This window comes from Oncorhynchus kisutch, linkage group LG3 (genome assembly GCF_002021735.2).
Source record: "Oncorhynchus kisutch isolate 150728-3 linkage group LG3, Okis_V2, whole genome shotgun sequence".
NCBI lineage: Eukaryota > Metazoa > Chordata > Actinopteri > Salmoniformes > Salmonidae > Oncorhynchus > Oncorhynchus kisutch.
In genome coordinates this window covers 34,983,804-35,002,390 of record NC_034176.2, presented here as the reverse complement: position 1 = coordinate 35,002,390, position 18,587 = coordinate 34,983,804, and positions in this window count along the sequence as shown.

Here is an 18,587-nt window from a genome sequence, read left to right as displayed (position 1 = left end):
CCCTTTGCTGCTACAACAGCCTCCACTCTACTGGGAAGGCTTTTCACTAGATGTTGGAGCATTAGTGAGGTTGGGCACTGATGTTCAGCGATTACGCCTGGCTCGCATTCGGCGTTCCAATTCATCCCAAAGGTGTTCGATGGGGTTGAGGTCAGGGCTATGAAGGCCAGTCAAGTTCTTCAACACCGATCTCGACAAACCATTTCTGTATGGACCTCACTTTGTGCACAGGGGGCATTGTCATGCTGAAACAGGAAAGGGCCTTCCCCAAACGGTTGCCACAAGGATGGAAGCACAGAATCTTCTAGAATATCATTGTTTGCTGTAAAGTTAAGATTTCCCTTCACTGGAACTAAGGGGCCTAGCCCGAACCATGAAAAAACAGCCACATGCCATAATTCCTCCTCCACCAAACTTTACAGTTGAAACTATGCATTTCAGGCAGGTATCGTTCTCCTGGCATTTGCCAAACCAGATTTGTCTGTCGGACTGCAGAGAACATATTTCCAGTCCCCCAGAGTCCAATGGCGGCGAGCTTTACACCCCTCCAGCCGACGCTTGTCATTGCGCATGGTGATCTTAGACTTGTCTGAGGCTGCTCGGCCATGGAAACACATTTCATGAAGCTCCCAACGAACAGTTATTGTGTTGACGTTGCCTCCAGAGGCAGTGGCTGAGCCTTTGTTGCTCCTAGACATTTCCACTTCACAATATCAGCACTTACAGTTGATCGGGGCATCTCTAGCAGGGCAGAAATGTGATGTGCTGACTTGTAGGAAAGGTGGCATCCTATGACAGTGCCCTGTTTAAAGTCACTGAGCTCTCCAGAAAGTCCATTCAACTGCCATTGTTTGTCTATGGAGATTGCACCTGTCAGCAATTGGTGTGAAATAGCCGCGTCAACTCATTTGAAAGGGTGTCTACATACTTTTGTATATATAGTGTACATGCAGTACGTTGCAGCTGACTGCTGAGTGTCAGTAGCAGACATTATGGACAATATAGTATTGGCTCCCTTCAGCAGGTGAATATAACATCAGATCAGTGGCGATTTTAGAATGTAAATCTTGGAGTGGAAAACTCCCCCCAATGTTTATCTTATGCTTTCCAGCAAAACCACAACACAACACATTACTTGCACTATAATGGTGACAAACGGTGCCCACAAACTGTTAGGGCCTACATAATGCTGTCCCAATAGCAGAATCCCAACAGCAGTCCCATCACCTGGCTATCAGCGGAAACTTGTCTGGCAGGCAAACAGTTCATTCAGCCTTGTTTACTGCCTTTTAAAATAACATAGCTTATATGGCTGACTTGCTTAAATAAATGTGGTTTCTACTGACAATTGAGATATACAAACTATGGCATAAGGTGACGACGAGTGGATAAGAGGCAATCTGTAATTTCGATTAGGACATTAATGAGCGAGCTAGAACGGACCTAGTCAATATTAGTAGTCAAAACTATTAGTTCAGCAACATAATTCAGAACATGGGCCATTCTTACAGTATTCTCCCTGTACACCAATTCAGAACCATGTGATAAATAAAGGGGGCAATGAAAGCTCGTACAATATTCAATGATGACATTTCTCTAAAACAGACTATAGGCTACATGTGCACCACCAAGTCAGAATAGTAATTTATGTAGGCTAAGTCTAATGTAACTCTATCGCAGAACCCAAGGGGCTTGAGAATTTTTGAATTCTCCTCGTTGATTTTGTGGTGACGCAGTGTCCCCATGAGTGACAGAACACTAAGCCAATCACGGCACAACTACAGAACATTACCAACCCCTACATTCTGTATTTTCCGCTGGCTGCCCCACCACCACAGAAAGCACTGAGCTAGGCTGAAACACCTGCATTTTGGAGCTGCCTTACCCAAGAAAGCAAAAAGAGACCATGTTTCCATGCTTTATTAACTCAATTATATATATTTTTTACATTGTTTGCAAACTGATATGTGACACGTATTAACGCCAAAATAACATGCAAAACAGGCAATTATCATTTTAATGTCCCCACCCAGGCCATCATTGTAAATAAGAATTTGTTCTTAACTGACTTGCCAGTTAAATAAAGGTTAAATAGAAATAAAAAATAAAAATTCCCTGAATGAGGGGTCGCCACTGCATCAGATTAATGTGAAATATAAGCATATTACTTTTTAATTTAATGCAGCCCTTCACTGTGCCTTTTCCTCACATTACAGTATACTGTCATAATTACTTCTGTACTGTAGTGTAACAGGAATGGGCAAAAAATAGAAACCTCAGTCATCTTCTACCTTTGGATTGTCTTTTCTTTTAGAAGAGATTTGAATTGCCTTTCATAAGACAGGAAAGGGGATGGATAGCTAGTGGTTTTGGGCTTCACTCCCTGTCCAGGCCCAGTAATGGTCCTATTGAGGAGATGGGAGTTAATTTCCAAGGCAGTTTGTGAGTACATTGAGGAGCTCATCTCATCTCCTGTCACTCACTCAGACTCAGCAGCATCTCCACTATCTGACCGACATCTTTCTCCTCATTTGGCCTTGTTTCCCAGACAGAGCGAGCAGACAGTTCTGTGAAAGCTTCACTGTCTCCTGGCTGTAATTTCGCTATTATTCTGCTGCAAAATAACACTTTAACAAATATAACACGACACACTGCAGACGCAGCCTCCAATGTGCTTTGAACCAATCCAGAGGAAAGAAATTGACATAGTGTGATATGACAGTATAATAAGGGGCTGAAAAATGTGATTGTGATAACATCAATTCTCACTACCCCTCTGGCATTAATTGAATCACTTGTATTAAGTGTGTCTAGCGAGCTGCTTTACTCAAATACAGTTCAGTCAGGGCTGTTTCCCCTCACTAGATATGTATGCATTTGCACCGAGCATCCCGCTGAGACCGAGAGAGTCTATTAAGGTCTCGCTAAACGCAATATCCGCTTCGCCTTTGTGTACAATCCTACCTAATGTAAAAAAGTGTGGCCGCTTTTTATTTATTCATCTCGGCCATGTTTTTCTTTATTTGCGCTGAGAGGCAGACCAGGGGAATATTGATTGTGTGTGTGTATCCATCGAAGAGCAGTTGGCGGCCAACTCCCATGGGGCCTCTCTGGGCTAGTGAGTCTCTCCAGGTTGGAAAGACTGCCTGGGTGGACAAAAGGCTTCTCCGCTAAACCCTCTGGGACATTTGTGCTCTGAATTCTAGAAAACACTGATCCTGTACCAAATGATTAGCATAATCCCAGTCTCAATAAGACTAAACAGAATATCTACTGTACAACATTGCTTATCCTTATTATTAGTAGATAGCCTTTTTGCGAAATTATAGAGTCAGTTGTGGTGAGGTTGGTTGGTGTGTGGAGTAGTGAAGAAAACATGTAAACTCCTAAGCCATTTCTCACATTGATATATGTATGGAGGCTTAAGAGAGATTTAAATAATTCAAAGCACTTGGGCCGCCATAATCAGCTTGCATGCCCAAGGAGGCAGCCTGATGGAGTTAACAGTGAGACAGATTGCACAGCCCACATGCATAATTAAGAGGTTTTGGGGAGTTTGGATGGAGAACCTTTTTTAATGACAGATGTGGTCAGATGGTGGAGAGGTCTTGTATCTCTTCCTGTAAGGAAGTATGAAGTGTGTAGTATGGCTGAAATTCTTCCTGTGAGAAGCAACCACACACATTTCTTTGTATTCAAACAAAGCAATTAGCTTGAATCCAAGTATAGCAATTGCTCCTCTCTAGTCTTTTGTAGAGTGCATCGTAACTAACTAGTATACAAGTTTTTGATTTGGGAAGGTTTGTAGATTGAAACTGAAGCATTATAAATCACATGTTCCATCGATCTCTATGCCACCGCACTCTACAGTTATAGGCTCACATGACAAGACTACTGACTGCTCAGTCCTGTCACCAACTGTATCAGATCTACAGTCATGGCACAAGATAGCTTCTCAGTCCCCAGTTCCACTGCGTCAAACCCATAGACAGCAGAAACAGGCAGGCAGAGCGACCTTGACCTCTGGCTTCCCCATGGCGTGTCACAGTGTCACTTTCCTCTGTTCATGTGGGGAACACAGATGGCATGGCCCTGGCCCCAGTGACAAGGGAGGGCAAAGGGCTGTCTGTCAGCACACAGTACATGGAGAGGATGCCTGTATTTGAAACAATGTCTGCCAGAGGCTCATTTCCAAAAACTAAAGCCAGCCTGCAGCAGACCCACCAAGGCCAATCATGATCACACAGATGTGATTTCCCTCAATGTTTGACAAACAAACGGATTATCCACTGAGTAAGGAAGGCAGTGGCAATCACAGAGATAGCTATTGATAATGCAAGCATACAGAATACAATAGAATATACAGTTGAAGTCGGAAGTTGACATACACCTTAGCAAAATACATTTAAACTCAGTTTTTCACAATTCCTGACATTTAATCTGAGTAATAATTCCCTGCCTTAGGTCAGTTAGGATCACCACTTTATTTTAAGAAAGTGATATGTCAGAATAATAGTAGAGAGATGGATTTATTTCAGCTTTTATTTCTTTCATCACATCCCCAGTGGGTCAGAAGTTTACAGGTAGCATTGCCTTTAAATTGTTTAACCTAGGTCAAATGTTTCGGGTAGCCTTCCACAAGCTTCCCACAATAAGTTGGTTGAATTTTGGCCCATTCCTCCTGACAGAGGTGGTGTAACTGAGTCAGGTTTGTAGGCCTCACATGCTTTTTCAGTTCTGCCCACAAATTTTCTATAGGATTGAGGTCAGGGCTTTGTGATGGCCACTCCAATACCTTGACTTTGTTGTCCCTAAGCTATTTTGCCACAACTTTGGAAGTATGCTTGGGGTCATTGTCCATTTGGAAGACACATTTGCGACCAAGCTTTAACTTCCTGGGCGATGTCTTGAGATGTTGCTTCAATAGATCCACATAACTTTCCTTCCTCGTGATGCCATCTATTTTGTGAAGTTCAACAGTCGCTCCTGCAGCAAAGCACCCCCACAACATGATGCTGCCACCCCCGTGCTTCACAGTTGGGATGGTGTTCTTCGACTTGCAAGCCTCCCCCTTTTTCCTCCAAACATTATGATGGTCACTATGGCCAAACAGTTCTATTTTTGTTTCATCAGCCCAGAGGACATTTCTCCAAAAAGTACGATCTTTGTCCCCATATGCAGTTGCTAACCGTAGTCTGGCCTTTTTTATGGCGGTTTTGGAAGAGTGGCTTCTTCCTTGCTGAGCAGCCTTTCAGCTTATATCGATATAGGACTTGTTTTGCTGTGGATAGAGATACTTGTGTACCTGTTTCCTCCAGCATCTTCACAAGGTCCTTTGCTGTTGTTCTGGGATTGATTAGCACTTTTCGCACCAAAGTACGTTCACCTCTAGGAGATAGCGCTTTGGTCCGATCCTTGCGACTCCTCGTCAGAAGAAGAGGACGAGCGTTACAGAAACACCCACCACAAGAGGACTAAGCAGTGTGGTAACGGGCAGCAGCAGCAGCGATTGCAGGACTCCTGGACATGGGAGGAGATTCTGGACGGCAAGGGACCCTGGGCACAGGCGCGGTTGGAAGCCCGAGAGGCAGCGGCACACAGGGAGTGTGGCTAAGTCAGGTAGGAGACCTGAGCCACCTCCCCGTGCTTACCGTGGAGAGAGAGGGACCAGGCAGGCACCGTGTTATGCCGTGAGGTGCACGATGTCCCCGGTGCGCGTGCATAGCCCGGTGCGGTACATTGCAGCGCCTCGTATCGGCAGGGCTAGAGTGGGCATCGAGCCAGGTGCCATGAAGCCGGCTCTGCGCATCTGGTCTCCAGTGCGTATCCTCGGACCGGGGTACATGGCACCAGCCCTATGCATGGTGTCCCCGGTTCGCCAGCACAGCCCAGTGCGGGCTATTCCACCTAACCGCACTGGCCTAGCTACGGGGAGCATTCAGCCAGGTAGGGTTGGGCTGGCTCGGTGCTCGAGACCTCCAGTGCGCCTTCACGGTCCTGTCTATCCGGTGCCACCTCCACACACCAGCCCTCCGGTTGCAGCCCCCCGCACCAGGCTGCCTCTCCGTCTCCTTCCTACAGGTGCTCCCTCCTGCCCAGCGCTGCCGGAGTCACCCGCCTGTCCGGCGCTGCCGGAGTCTCCCGCCTGTCCGGCGCTGCCGGAGTCTCCCGCCTGTCCGGCGCTGCCGGAGTCTCCCGCCTGTCTGGCGCTGCCGGAATCTCGCGTCCATTCGGGACCCATTGCTAGGGTCCCCATTCCGAGGTCGGCGGCGAAGGTCGCCGCTCGAAAGAGGCCACGGAGGTGGTTGAGGAGGCAGACAAAGACTATGGTGGAGTGAGGTCCACGTCCCGCGCCAGAGCCGCCACCGCGGACAGACGCCCACCCAGACCCTCCCCTATAGATTCAGGTTTTGCAGCCGGAGTCCGCACCTTTGGAGGGGTACTGTCACGTTCTGACCTTAGTTCCTTTGTTATGTCTTTGTTTTAGTATGGTCAGGGCGTGAGTTGGGTTGGTTGTCTGTGTTCTGTCTTCTATGTTGTGTTTTTGCATTTTGCCTGGTATGGTTCTCAATCAGAGGCAGGTGTCGTTTGTTGTCTCTGATTGAGAATCATACTTAGGTAGCCTTTTCCCACTTGTGTTTCGTGGGTGTTTATTTTCTGTCTTTGTGTATGTCACCAGACAGGATTGTTTCGTTTTGTATCATTCTCGTTGTTATTTTTGTTTTAGTGTTCTGAGTTGAATAAATATCGTCATGAACACGTACCACGCTGCGCTTTGGTCCAATCTTTGCGACTCCTCGTCAGAAGAAGAGGACAAGCGTTACATACGTGTACATATTACCTCAACAACCGGTGCCCCCGCATATTGACCCTGTATATAGTCTGCTATTGTTATTTTACTGCTGCTGTTACTTTTACTCTTATTCTGGCCTTGTTTTTTTTTAACTGCATTGTTGGTTAGCGGCTCGTAAGTAAAGCATTTCCCTGTTGTATTCGGCACATGTGACTAATAAAATTTGATTTGATTTACATGACAGAAGACATTAGCTGAATCTTTTTTAAATACCACACAAATGACCAAAATGAGTGGCTACTCTGAGATCAATCTGGTCTTGCATTCAAACAAACAATAACCCAGGTCAATGAAGCTACCTTTTTCAGGACCCTGTGATTCAAAGATAATTCGTAAAAATCCAAATAACTTCACACATCTTCATTGTAAAGGGTTTAAACACTGTTTCCCATGCTTGTTCAATGAACCATAAACAATTAATGAACATTCCCCTGTGGAACGGTCGTTAAGACACTAGCAGCTTACAGACGGTAGGCAATTAAGGTCACAGTTATGAAAACAGGACACTAAAAAGGCCTTTCTAAAAAATGAATTCCCAAGTTTATCAAGACATTTTGCAGGAGAATGTTAGGGTATCTGTCCGCCAATTGAAGCTCAACAAAAGTTGGACAACAGGACAACAACCAAAAACACAATCTCGTAATATTAAGAACATTACTTCTCTTTACAACAGGAGTATCATGAAAATAAACCACGGGGAAAAGTGTCCTCTATTCGCTATTTAAGTGTATAGATGACATGTACTTGTTTGTCCTGCCCCAGTTGAGACAGTTTTGGGCCATTCTAAATCAAAACAAATTTCAAAACATATTATTTAGTATATGTAAAGACAAGATTAAAATCAACAAGTCTGATTGGTGACAATATTAGCCCATCATTTTCAGGAGTTATTAGTGCAGTCATCATCTTTTTATATAAATATTTTCCCACGATAGCAATACTACTGATGTAATGTAGCTGTCATTCAATAGAACAATTTACCACACAGCTAAGAAGAACATTTGGTCATCATCGGGCCCTCCATTTAGTCACTGAAAACTGACCTCCCTGGATTCCATCAGCTGCCACAACAAGATATAAATCAAGTGGTTGTTGATTCTATCCTCTCGCATGGCTATCCTCTCACATGGCACATAGTATTTACAAATACTCATAGCAGTTCCCAGATCAGTGTGAGAGATCACATGATCTCACAATGGTAGCTATTTACCAGCCTGCCCAGGACCCACTGATCCTAGACCAGTGTTCCAGTCAGAGAGGACATCATGATCTCGCCACCACAGTAGTTATTCACCAGTATGCAGCACGGCAGTGTGAAATAGCACCATACCAAATTACAGACCTGACACATTCCCTTTACACACACACCCTCCTCTCGTACACTTCCAACAGACAGACAGACAAGACACAGCTGTGAGCTTGGAGCAACGGTCTATCCGGCTCAGCATCAAGCCTCATGCTGATTGACAGTGCCTGAGGGCTCCCTCCTCTTGAATAACATACTATCATAATAATCATAATTGTGGATAATAATAACCTTCAAGGGAAATTGCTGGGCTAAATGAGGGTGCATTTACCTTGACACCTCTGGAGAAGAGAGAGAGCTGGAGTGACATGAAATGGGCCTGGTGGTGCTCAGCTCCAAATCAATTCTAATCTTTTTTGTCACATGCTTCGTAAACAACAGGTGTAGATTAACAGTGAAATGCTTACTTATGGATTCATTTTCCAACATTAAAGATAAAAAATTGAGAGAGCGAGAGAGAGAGCAAGTGAGCAAGCAAGAGCGAATAAATGCACAGTTAACAATGAATAACAAGTAAAAATAACATGGCTATATATAGGGACTACCAGTACCGAGTCGATGTGTAGGGGTATGAGGTAATTTATGTATGGCAACTGTATATATATGGTGCCAGTCAAAAGTTTGGACACACCTACTCATTCAAGGGTTTTTCTTTATTTTCTAAATTGTAGAATAATAGTGAAGCCATCAAAACTATGAAATAACACATATGGAATCATGTAGTAACCAAAAAAAAGTGTTTAACAAATAAAGATACTTCAAAGTAGCCACTCTTTGCCTTGATGACAGCTTTGCACACTCTTGGCATTCTCTCAACCAGCTTCACCTGGAATGCTTTTCCAGCAGTCTTGAAGGAGTTCCCACATATGCTGAGCACTTGTTGGCTGCTTTTCCTTCACTGTGCAGTCCAACTCATCCCAAAACATCTAAATTGGGTTGAGGTTGGTTGATTGTGGAGGCCAGGTCATCTGATGCAGCACTCCATCACTCTCCTTCTTGGTCAAATAGCCCTTACACAGCCTCGGGGTGTTGGGTCATTGTCCTTTTGAAAAACAAATGAGTCCCACTAAGCACAAACCAGATGGGATGGCTTATCGCTGCAGAATGCTGTGGTAGCCATGCTGGTGTGCCTTGAATTCTAAATAAGTCAGTGTCACCAGCAAAGCACCTCCACACCATCACAACTCCATGCTTCATGGTGGGAACCACACGTGCAGAGATCATCCGTTCACCTACTTTGTGTCTCATAACGACATGGCGGATAGAACCAAAAATCTCAAATTTGGACAGATTTCCAATGGTCTAATGTCCATTGCTAGTATTTCTTGGCCAAAGCAAGTCTCTTCTAATTGGTATCCTATAGCAATTCAACCATGAAGGCCTGATTCACGCAGTCTCCTCTGAACAATTCATGTTGAGATGCGTCTGTTATTTGGGCTGTACTTTCTGAGGCTGGTAACTAAGGAATTTATTCTCCACAGCAGAAGTAACTCTGGGTCTCCCTTTCCTGTCATGAGGACCTCATGAGAGCCAGTTTCAACACAGCGCTTGATGGTTTATGCAACTGCACTTGAAACCTTCAAAGTTCTTTAAATTTTCCCGAATTGACTGACCTTCATGTCAGTCCACAAATTAATTAAGGCACACCTGTTAATTGAAATGCATTCCAGGTGACTACCTCATGAAGCTGGTTGAGAGAATTCCAAGAGTGTGTAAAGCTGGCTACTTATAAAATATATTTAGATTTTTTGATTCCATATGTGCCATTTCATAGTTTTGATGTCTTCACTATTATTCTACAATAGGATAGATAAGACAGTAGCAGAAGTGAATGTGTGTTTGCCCAGAAGCTGTTCAGTGTCCTGTTGGTTCCAGACTTGGCACACTGGTACCGCTTGCCATGTGGTAGAAGAGAGAAGAGTCTATGGCTCGGGTGGCTGGAGTCTTTGTGTATTTTTTGGGCCTTCCTCTGACACCACATGTTTAGAGGTCCTGGATGGCAGGGAGCTTGGCCCCAGTGATGTACTGGGCCGTCCTCACCACCCTCTGTAGCGCCTTGCGGTTATGTGCCTTGCAATTGCCGTACCAGGCGTTGATGCAGCCAGTCAAGATGCTCTCAAATGGTTCAGCTTTAGAACTTTGAGCATCTGAGGGCCCATGCCAAATCTCTTCAGCCTCCTGAGTGGGAAGAGGCACTGGTGTGCCCTCCTCACTACATCCCCATCGATGTGGATGGGGCCGTGCTCGCCCCTCCATTTCTTGTTGTCCACGATCAGCTCCTCTGTCCTTTGCTGACTTTGAGGGAGAGGTTGTGTCTTTGCACCAAACTGCCAGGTATCTGATCACCTCCTTATAGGCTGCCTCATCGTCGTCTGATCAGTCTTACCTCTGTCGGGTCGTCAGCAAACTTGGTCTGTGGGTAGTGAGTTGAAACAGTAGTGGGTGAACAGAGAGGACAGGACTAAGCACACACCCATGAGGGGCCCCCGTGTTTATGGTCAGCGTTGCGGATGTGTTATTGCCTACCCTCACCGCCTGGGGGCGGCCTGTCAGAAAGTTCAGGATCCACTTGCAGTGTCCTGAGGTTGTTGATGAGCTTGGATTGGACTATGGTGTTGAATGCTGAGCTGTAGTCACTGAACAGCATTCTTCCATAGGTATTACTTTGTCCAGGTGGGTGAGGGCAGTGTTGAATGCAATAGAGATTGTGTCATCTGTGGATCTGTTGGGACGGTATGCAAATTGGAGTGGGTCCAGGCTGTCTGGGATGATAGTGTTGATGTGAGCCATGACTATCAAATCGTACTACACCAGCTCTGACACTCGTTGGATGAGGGAGGGCTTGCAAAATATTAGACTACAAAGGGAAGCACAGCCGAGAGCTGCCCAGCGACACGAGCGTACCAGACGAGCAAAATAACTTATATGCTCGATTAGAGGCAAGAAACACTGAAACATGCATGAGAGCATCAGCTGTTCCGGATGACTGTGTGATCACGCTCTCCGCAGCCAATGTGAGTAAGACCTTTAAGACCGTCAAAATTCACAAGGCCGCGGGGCCAGACAGATTACCAGGACGTGTACTCCGAGCATGCGCTGACCAACTTGCAAGTGTCTTCACTGACATTTTCAACCTGTCCCTGTCTGAGTCTGTAATGCCAACATTTTTTAAGCAGACCTCCATAGTCCCTGTGCCCAAATAAGTGAAGGTAATCTTCTTAAATGACTACCAACTTGTAGCACTCACATCTGTAGCCATGAAATGCTTTGAAAGGCTGATCATGGCTCACATCCATGCCATTATCACAGAAATCCTCGACCCACTCCAATTTGCATACTGCACCAATGGATCCACAGATGATGCAATATCTATTGCACTCCACACTGCCCTTTCACACCTGGACAAAAGGAACACCTATGTGAGAATGTTATTCATTGAATACAGCTCAGTGATCAACACCATAGTGCCCTCAAAGCTCATTACTAAGCAAAGGACCCTGGGACTAAACACCTCCCTCTGCAACTGGATCCTGGACTTCCTGACGGGCCGCCCCCAGTTGGGTAGGTAAAAACACATCCGCACGCTGATCCTCAACATGGGGGCCCCTCAGGGGTGCGAACAGCAGGGATCGGACCAAAGCGCAGCGTGGTAAGTGTTTATGATGATTGATTCAAAACGAACTGAACACTGAAATACAAAACAATAAACGATGTGAACAAAACGAAAACCGAAACAGTACCGTGTGGCCCAAACACTCACACGGAAACAAACACCCACAAACCAAAAGTGAAACCCAGGCTACCTAAGTATGATTCTCAATCAGGGACAACGATTGACAGCTGCCTCTGAGAACCATACTAGGCCGAACTCAAAACCCCAACATAGAAAAACACACATAGACTGCCCACCCAACTCACGCCATGACCATACTCAAACAAAGACAAAACAAAGGAACTAAGGTCAGAACGTGACAGTTACACGTGGTCAGTGGTCTGGAATCCTTTAGTAATCCATCATAGTTTGCAAGCCCTGCAACATCCGTCAAGCGTCATAGCCGGTGTAGAAGGATTTGATCTTAGTCCGGTATTGATGACTTGGATGTCGTAGCGGGATCTCATAAGTGTCCTGATTAGTGTCCTGCTCCTCTAAAGCAGCAACTCTAGCCTTTAGCTCAGTGTGGATGTTGTCTGTAATCCATGGCTTCTGGCTGAGGTACATGCATGCGGTCACTGTGGGGACAACGTCGTTGATGCACTTATAAATGAAGCCGCTAACTGACGTGGTAATCTTCTCAATGTTATCGGATGAATCCTGAAAAATATTTCAGACTGTGCTAGCGAAACAGTCCTGTAGTTTAGCATCCGCTTCATCTGACCACTTCCGTTTGAGTTCTTCCTGTGAGTTTCTGCATTTCTGTGTGGGGCAAAGGTGATCTAGAGTTTTGCCGCCTCTAGTTGCACGGTTGACATACCGGTAAAAAATGTGTATTTCAGTTTCCCTCTAAGTGGAAATGCCATGGCTGAGAGAGTGGGCATGTCTGTCTGCCAACTCAGCTGCCCTTGAGCTAAGGAGAACCTCCTCCATATCCAATGGATTCTATGCTCTCTCAAACACTCACGCCTTCCTTCCCTTCAATATAAATGGTGCCCAAAGCCATCCTCCCTTTCATCCTAGCTTTCACACAAGGGGAACTTTGATCTTTGTCTCACCTCAGGCTAATAGAAGGCTAAATTCCATTGGAAAGTGGAATGTGGCTATTCTGGAATTATTGTGTTGGAGTTCCTTATTGGGCCATTTATAGAACATGGTTCTAGGTGCTAAAATGTGTGAATGTTTAACAACTCTTAATGGTAGCCTGGAGGGCCTGTGTTATGTGTGCTACTAAAAGTAATTTTGAATGGGGGTGGCAGGTAGCCTAGTGGTTATAGAGGCGAGCCAGCAACGCAAGGGTTTCTGGTTCAAATCCTGGGTCAGACAGGAGAAATATGTCAGGCAGTGAGTTGTCAATGAAATTCTAGATGCCATTGCCTTGAGCAAGGCACTCAACTACTCAATGAGCACCCAATGTGGCGCCAACCTGCATGTCAGGAGGGGTTGGGATAAAGCCAAGTCAAATTTTAGTTTACAAATAAAGTGATCTGAATATGTTGTGTTGAAATGTGCCTGTATTTTACATCAGTAAACTGAAATACAGTACCTCCATTATATGTGAATGACAGAAAAAAACTCTACTTCAAAAAACATGAGGCAAACTGTTGGGAGCTGTCCAAGGGAGCTGTTCCCTGAGGCTCCAGCCCCTTATGTCACGTGCTGTTAATGGCTCTCTCTATTGCAAAGTCAACATCAACGCTCTCTTCTGAGAATGAAATACTTCTGTCTGCGTCGTAAGTCTGTCTAAAGTATTGAAATATGTCTCTCCTCGGACCACCTCGGAGCGGAACCGAACATTAGTGCTGATGTTTGTGTTATGGCTGGGGATTCTGGGGAAATTGCCGCTTTGAGTCTGGTGAGCCTCTGAACACAACCCTACTTTTCCCCACTGCCCACCTTACCTCTAGCTCCACAACAGCGGCATCAGGAACTGTTTTCTGCACGGTAACAGCTGATGAATCCATACCCATTTTTCTACCCAATAAAAAAACAACGGCACAAAAAAGCAGTATTGATTGCACCCAGGTTGAATTCTTCTCTTCCACCCACTGAAGCATGTCTGGGCTATGAAGTCATAAACCCCACCTTGTCCTCCTGTTGGAGGGATCACTAATACATGTGTGTGTGTAGGAGTGAGTGAGATTTCACAGCCATAGTGATTTCAGATGGCAAGCCTTTCCATCTAACCTGACCTTTAATCCCTTTTCTTTAAAAAAGCATATATCATGTATTTTTATCTTTACCAAACTGTATTTACTCAAACCAACAATCATCAAACCTGTGTCAACATTCGAGCACAAGATAAAAGTGGTGCCAGACGGAGATCATTTTGATGTTTATTTTTCTGTGTGGTGTGTTCTAGGCTAAGCCAGGCACAGCCCCTAGTAGTGTAGGGACTGAGGCCACAGAGAGGAACCAGCCGTGTCACAACAATAGGGACATTCAGCCCCCTGACAGGAAAGGATAAGACTTGATGCTGCTGAAAAGTGCTTGACACATGCTGTTAGCGTTCGTCCTCTTTTGGGGAGGCACTCAGCTGCCATCACAGCAGAGGTTATTTCTCTCTACAACATTGTAGTAAACATTGTGACCTTCTGAACTCTGGCTGCCACTAGCTGCCTGCCTGCCGGTGGTGCGCTGTTGTCCTCCGCTGTGGCTGGCACCTGAAACATTCCAGTAATGCCATTGTGCAGCGCTACTGTTCACACCTAGAATACAATGGCTGGGAAGCAGAATGAATTAAGAGACGTGATTATCATAATTTAAATGGTACATTATGGTTTCATATACAGTATATGGTAAATGGTGTGTTTGTGACATGTTTGTAAATGAAGAGCTTAAACAATTTAAGAGTAGTTATATTTTGAAACTGAGTCATTTCTGAAAGAAGGAAAGAAAGGTCTAAACTATATAGTTACATGCTGAGGAACCAAGTTAGGGATGATCATTTCAACAGGCGGTTGGTAAATACGGCCAAGAGTTTCTTCTGTGTGCGATTTTACACAGTGGTTTAATACCAAAAATATGATTTAGTCATGTTAAGCCAGAATTGAGATAGAAAGAAGAGAAAATCTTGTATTGAGGGTAATCTCAAACAAAGCCATCACTATCTCCAACACATTCACACCTCCAACTCCAACTCTTTTTGATATCTTGTTATTGGGAGGTTCTAATTAATACCACAATGATCATATAAATGACTGACTCCCTATCAGTATCAAACAAATAGTCACCAATTATTGGCACCCTTGATGAAGATGAGCAAAAAAAGATATTAAAAAAATAAATAAATTAATAATACCGCCTGAGCTATATTGCATGCAATGTATATATTTTTTATTATATTATTTTGTACTAATACATTTGCTTTTAATTAAGATGAAGATTTCTCTTAAAAAGTGTAACGCTCGTCCTCTTCTTCTGACGAGGAGTCTCAAGGATCGGACCAAAGCGCAGTGTGGTAAGTGTTCATGTTTTATAATTTTAATGAAACAAAACTGAACACTGAAATACAAAACAATAAACATAAAGTAATCAAACCGAAACAGTGTGGCACAAACACTAACACGGAAAATAAACATAGACTGCCCACCCCAACTCACGCCCTGACCATACTAAAACAGGGAATAAAATAACAGAACTATGGTCAGAACGTGACAGTACCCCCCCCCCCCAAAGGTGCGGACTCCGGCCACAAAACCTGAACCTATAGGGGAGGGTCTGGGTGGGCGTCTGTCCGCGGTGGCGGCTCTGGCACGGGACGTGGACCCCACTTCACCACAGTTTTTGTCCGCCTCCTCAACCGCCCCCGTGGCCTCTTACGAGCCGCGACCCTCGCCGCCGACCTTCGACTGGGGACCCTAACAATGGGTCCCGAATGGAGGGGAGATTCCGGCAGCTCCGGACAGGCGGGAGACTCCGGCAGCGCCGTAGTGAAGAGCGATTCTGGCATCGCCTGGCTGACTGACGGCTCTGGCGGCTCCTGGCTGACCGACGGCTCAGAAACATTCTGTCCAAAAATGATGCAGAAAAATGTATCCATGCTTTTGTCACTTCTAGGTTAGACTACTGCAATGCTCTACTTTCCGGCTACCCGGATAAAGCACTAAATAAACTTCAGTTAGTGCTAAATACGGCTGCTAGAATCCTGACTAGAACCAAAAAATTGGATCATATTACTCCAGTGCTAGCCTCTCTACACTGGCTTCCTGTCAAAGCAAGGGCTTATTTCAAGGTTTTACTGCTAACCTACAAAGCATTACATGGGCTTGCTCCTACCGATCTCTCTGATTTGGTCCTGCCGTACATACCTACACGTACGCTATGGTCACAAGACGCAGGCCTCCTAATTGTCCCTAGAATTTCTAAGCAAACAGCTGGAGGCAGGGCTTTCTCCGATAGAGCTCCATTTTTATGGAACGGTCTGCCTACCCATGTCAGAGACGCAAACTCGGTCTCAACCTTTAAGTCTTTACTGAAGACTCATCTCTTCAGTGGGTCATATGATTGAGTGTAGTCTGGCCCAGGAGTGGGAAGGTGAACGGAAAGGCTCTGGAGCAACGAACCGCCCTTGCTGTCTCTGCCTGGCCGGTTCCCCTCTTTCCACTGGGATTCTCTGCCTCTAACCCTATTACAGGGGCTGAGTCACTGCCTTGCTGGGGCTCTCTCATGCCGTCCCTGGAAGGGGTGCGTCACCTGAGTGGGTTGATTCACTGATGTGGTCATCCTGTCTGGGTTGGTGCCCCCCCTTGGGTTGTGCCATGGCGGAGATCTTTGTGGGCTATACTCAGCCTTGTCTCAGGATGGTAAGTTGGTGGTTGAAGATATCCCTCTAGTGGTGTGGGGGCTGTGCTTTGGCAAAGTGGGTGGGGTTATATCCTTCCTGTTTGACCCTGTCCGGGGGTGTCCTCGGATGGGGCCACAGTGTCTCCTGACCCCTCCTGTCTCAGCCTCCAGTATTTATGCTGCAGTAGTTTATGTGTCGGGGGCCTAGGGTCAGTTTGTTATATCTGGAGTGCTTCTCCTGTCCTATTTGGTGTCCTGTGTGAATCTAAGTGTGCGTTCTCTAATTCTCTCCTTCTCTCTTTCTTTCTCTCTCTCGGAGGACCTGAGCCCTAGGACCATGCCCCAGGACTACTTGACATGATGACTCCTTGCTGTCCCTAGTCCACCTGGCCGTGCTGCTGCTCCAGTTTCAACTGTTCTGCCTTATTATTATTCGACCATGCTGGTCATTTGTGAACATTTGAACATCTTGGCCATGTTCTGTTATAATCTCCACCCGGCACAGCTAGAAGAGGACTGGCCACCACACATATGCTCTCTCTAATTCTCTCTTTCTTTCTCTCTCTCGGAGGACCTGAGCCCTAGGACCATGTCCCAGGACTACCTGACATGATGACTCCTTGCTGTCCCCAGTCCACCTGACCGTGCTGCTGCTCCAGTTTCAACTGTTCTGCCTTATTATTATTGGACCATGCTGGTCATTTATGAACATTTGAACATCTTGGCCATGTTCTGTTATAATCTCCACCCGGCACAGCCAGAAGAGGACTGGCCACCCCACATAGCCTGGTTCCTCTCTAGGTTTCTTCCTAGGTTTTGGCCTTTCTAGGGAGTTTTTCCTAGCCACCGTGCTTCTACACCTGCATTGCTTGCTGTTTGGGGTTTTAGGCTGGGTTTCTGTACAGCACTTTGAGATATCAGCTGATGTACGAAGGGCTATATAAATAAATGTGATTTGATTTGGCTGACCGGAGGCTCTGGCGGCTCCTGGCTGACCGGCGGCTCTGGCGGCTCCTAGCTGACCGGCGGCTCTGGCGGCTCCTGGCTGACCTGCGGCTCTGGCGGCTCAGGACAGACCGGTGTCTCTGGCGGCTCAGGACAGACCGGTGTCTCTGGCGGCTCGGGCCATGTACGCCAGCCCGAGGAGACTCACTGGAGACTAGATGCATAGAGCCGGCTTCATGACACCTGGCTCGATGCCCACTCTAGCCTGGCTGATACGAGGAGCTGGAATGTACCGCACCGGCCTATGCACACGCACCAGGGACACTGTGCGCTCCACCGCATAACACGGTGCCTGCCCGGTCCCTCTCGCTCTCCGGTAAGCACGGGGAGTTGGCTCCTCATACCGGCGCCTCACCGCTTTCGCTGCCTCCATCTCTGCTTTAGGGCGGCGATATTCCCCTGCTTGTGCCCAGGGTCCCTTGCCGTCCAAAATCTCCTCCCAAGTCCAGGAGTCTTGTGTTTTCGGCCGCTGCTGCTGCCCGTTACCACACTGCTTGGTCCTCTTGTGGTGGGTGTTTCTGTAACGCTCGTCCTCTTCTTCTGACGAGGAGTCTCAAGGATCGGACCAAAGCGCAGTGTGGTAAGTGTTCATGTTTTATAATTTTAATGAAACAAAACTGAACACTGAAATACAAAACAATAAACATGAAGTAATCAAACCGAAACAGTGTGTCACAAACACTAACACGGAAAATAAACATAGACTGCCCACCCCAACTCACGCCCTGACCATACTAAAACAAAGAATAAAATAACAGAACTATGGTCAGAAAGTGACAAAAAGATAAGTCAAAATGATTGGCACCCCTGTTTTCAATACACCGGCACCTCACCTTGCGAGGATAACGACACTGAACCTTTCTAAAATGTTTGAGATTGGAGAACACATTGGGAGGGATCTTAGACCATTCCTCCATACAGAATCTTTCCAGATCCTTGATATCATTTGTCTGCTCTCTTTAATTCAAACGACAGGTTTTCAATGG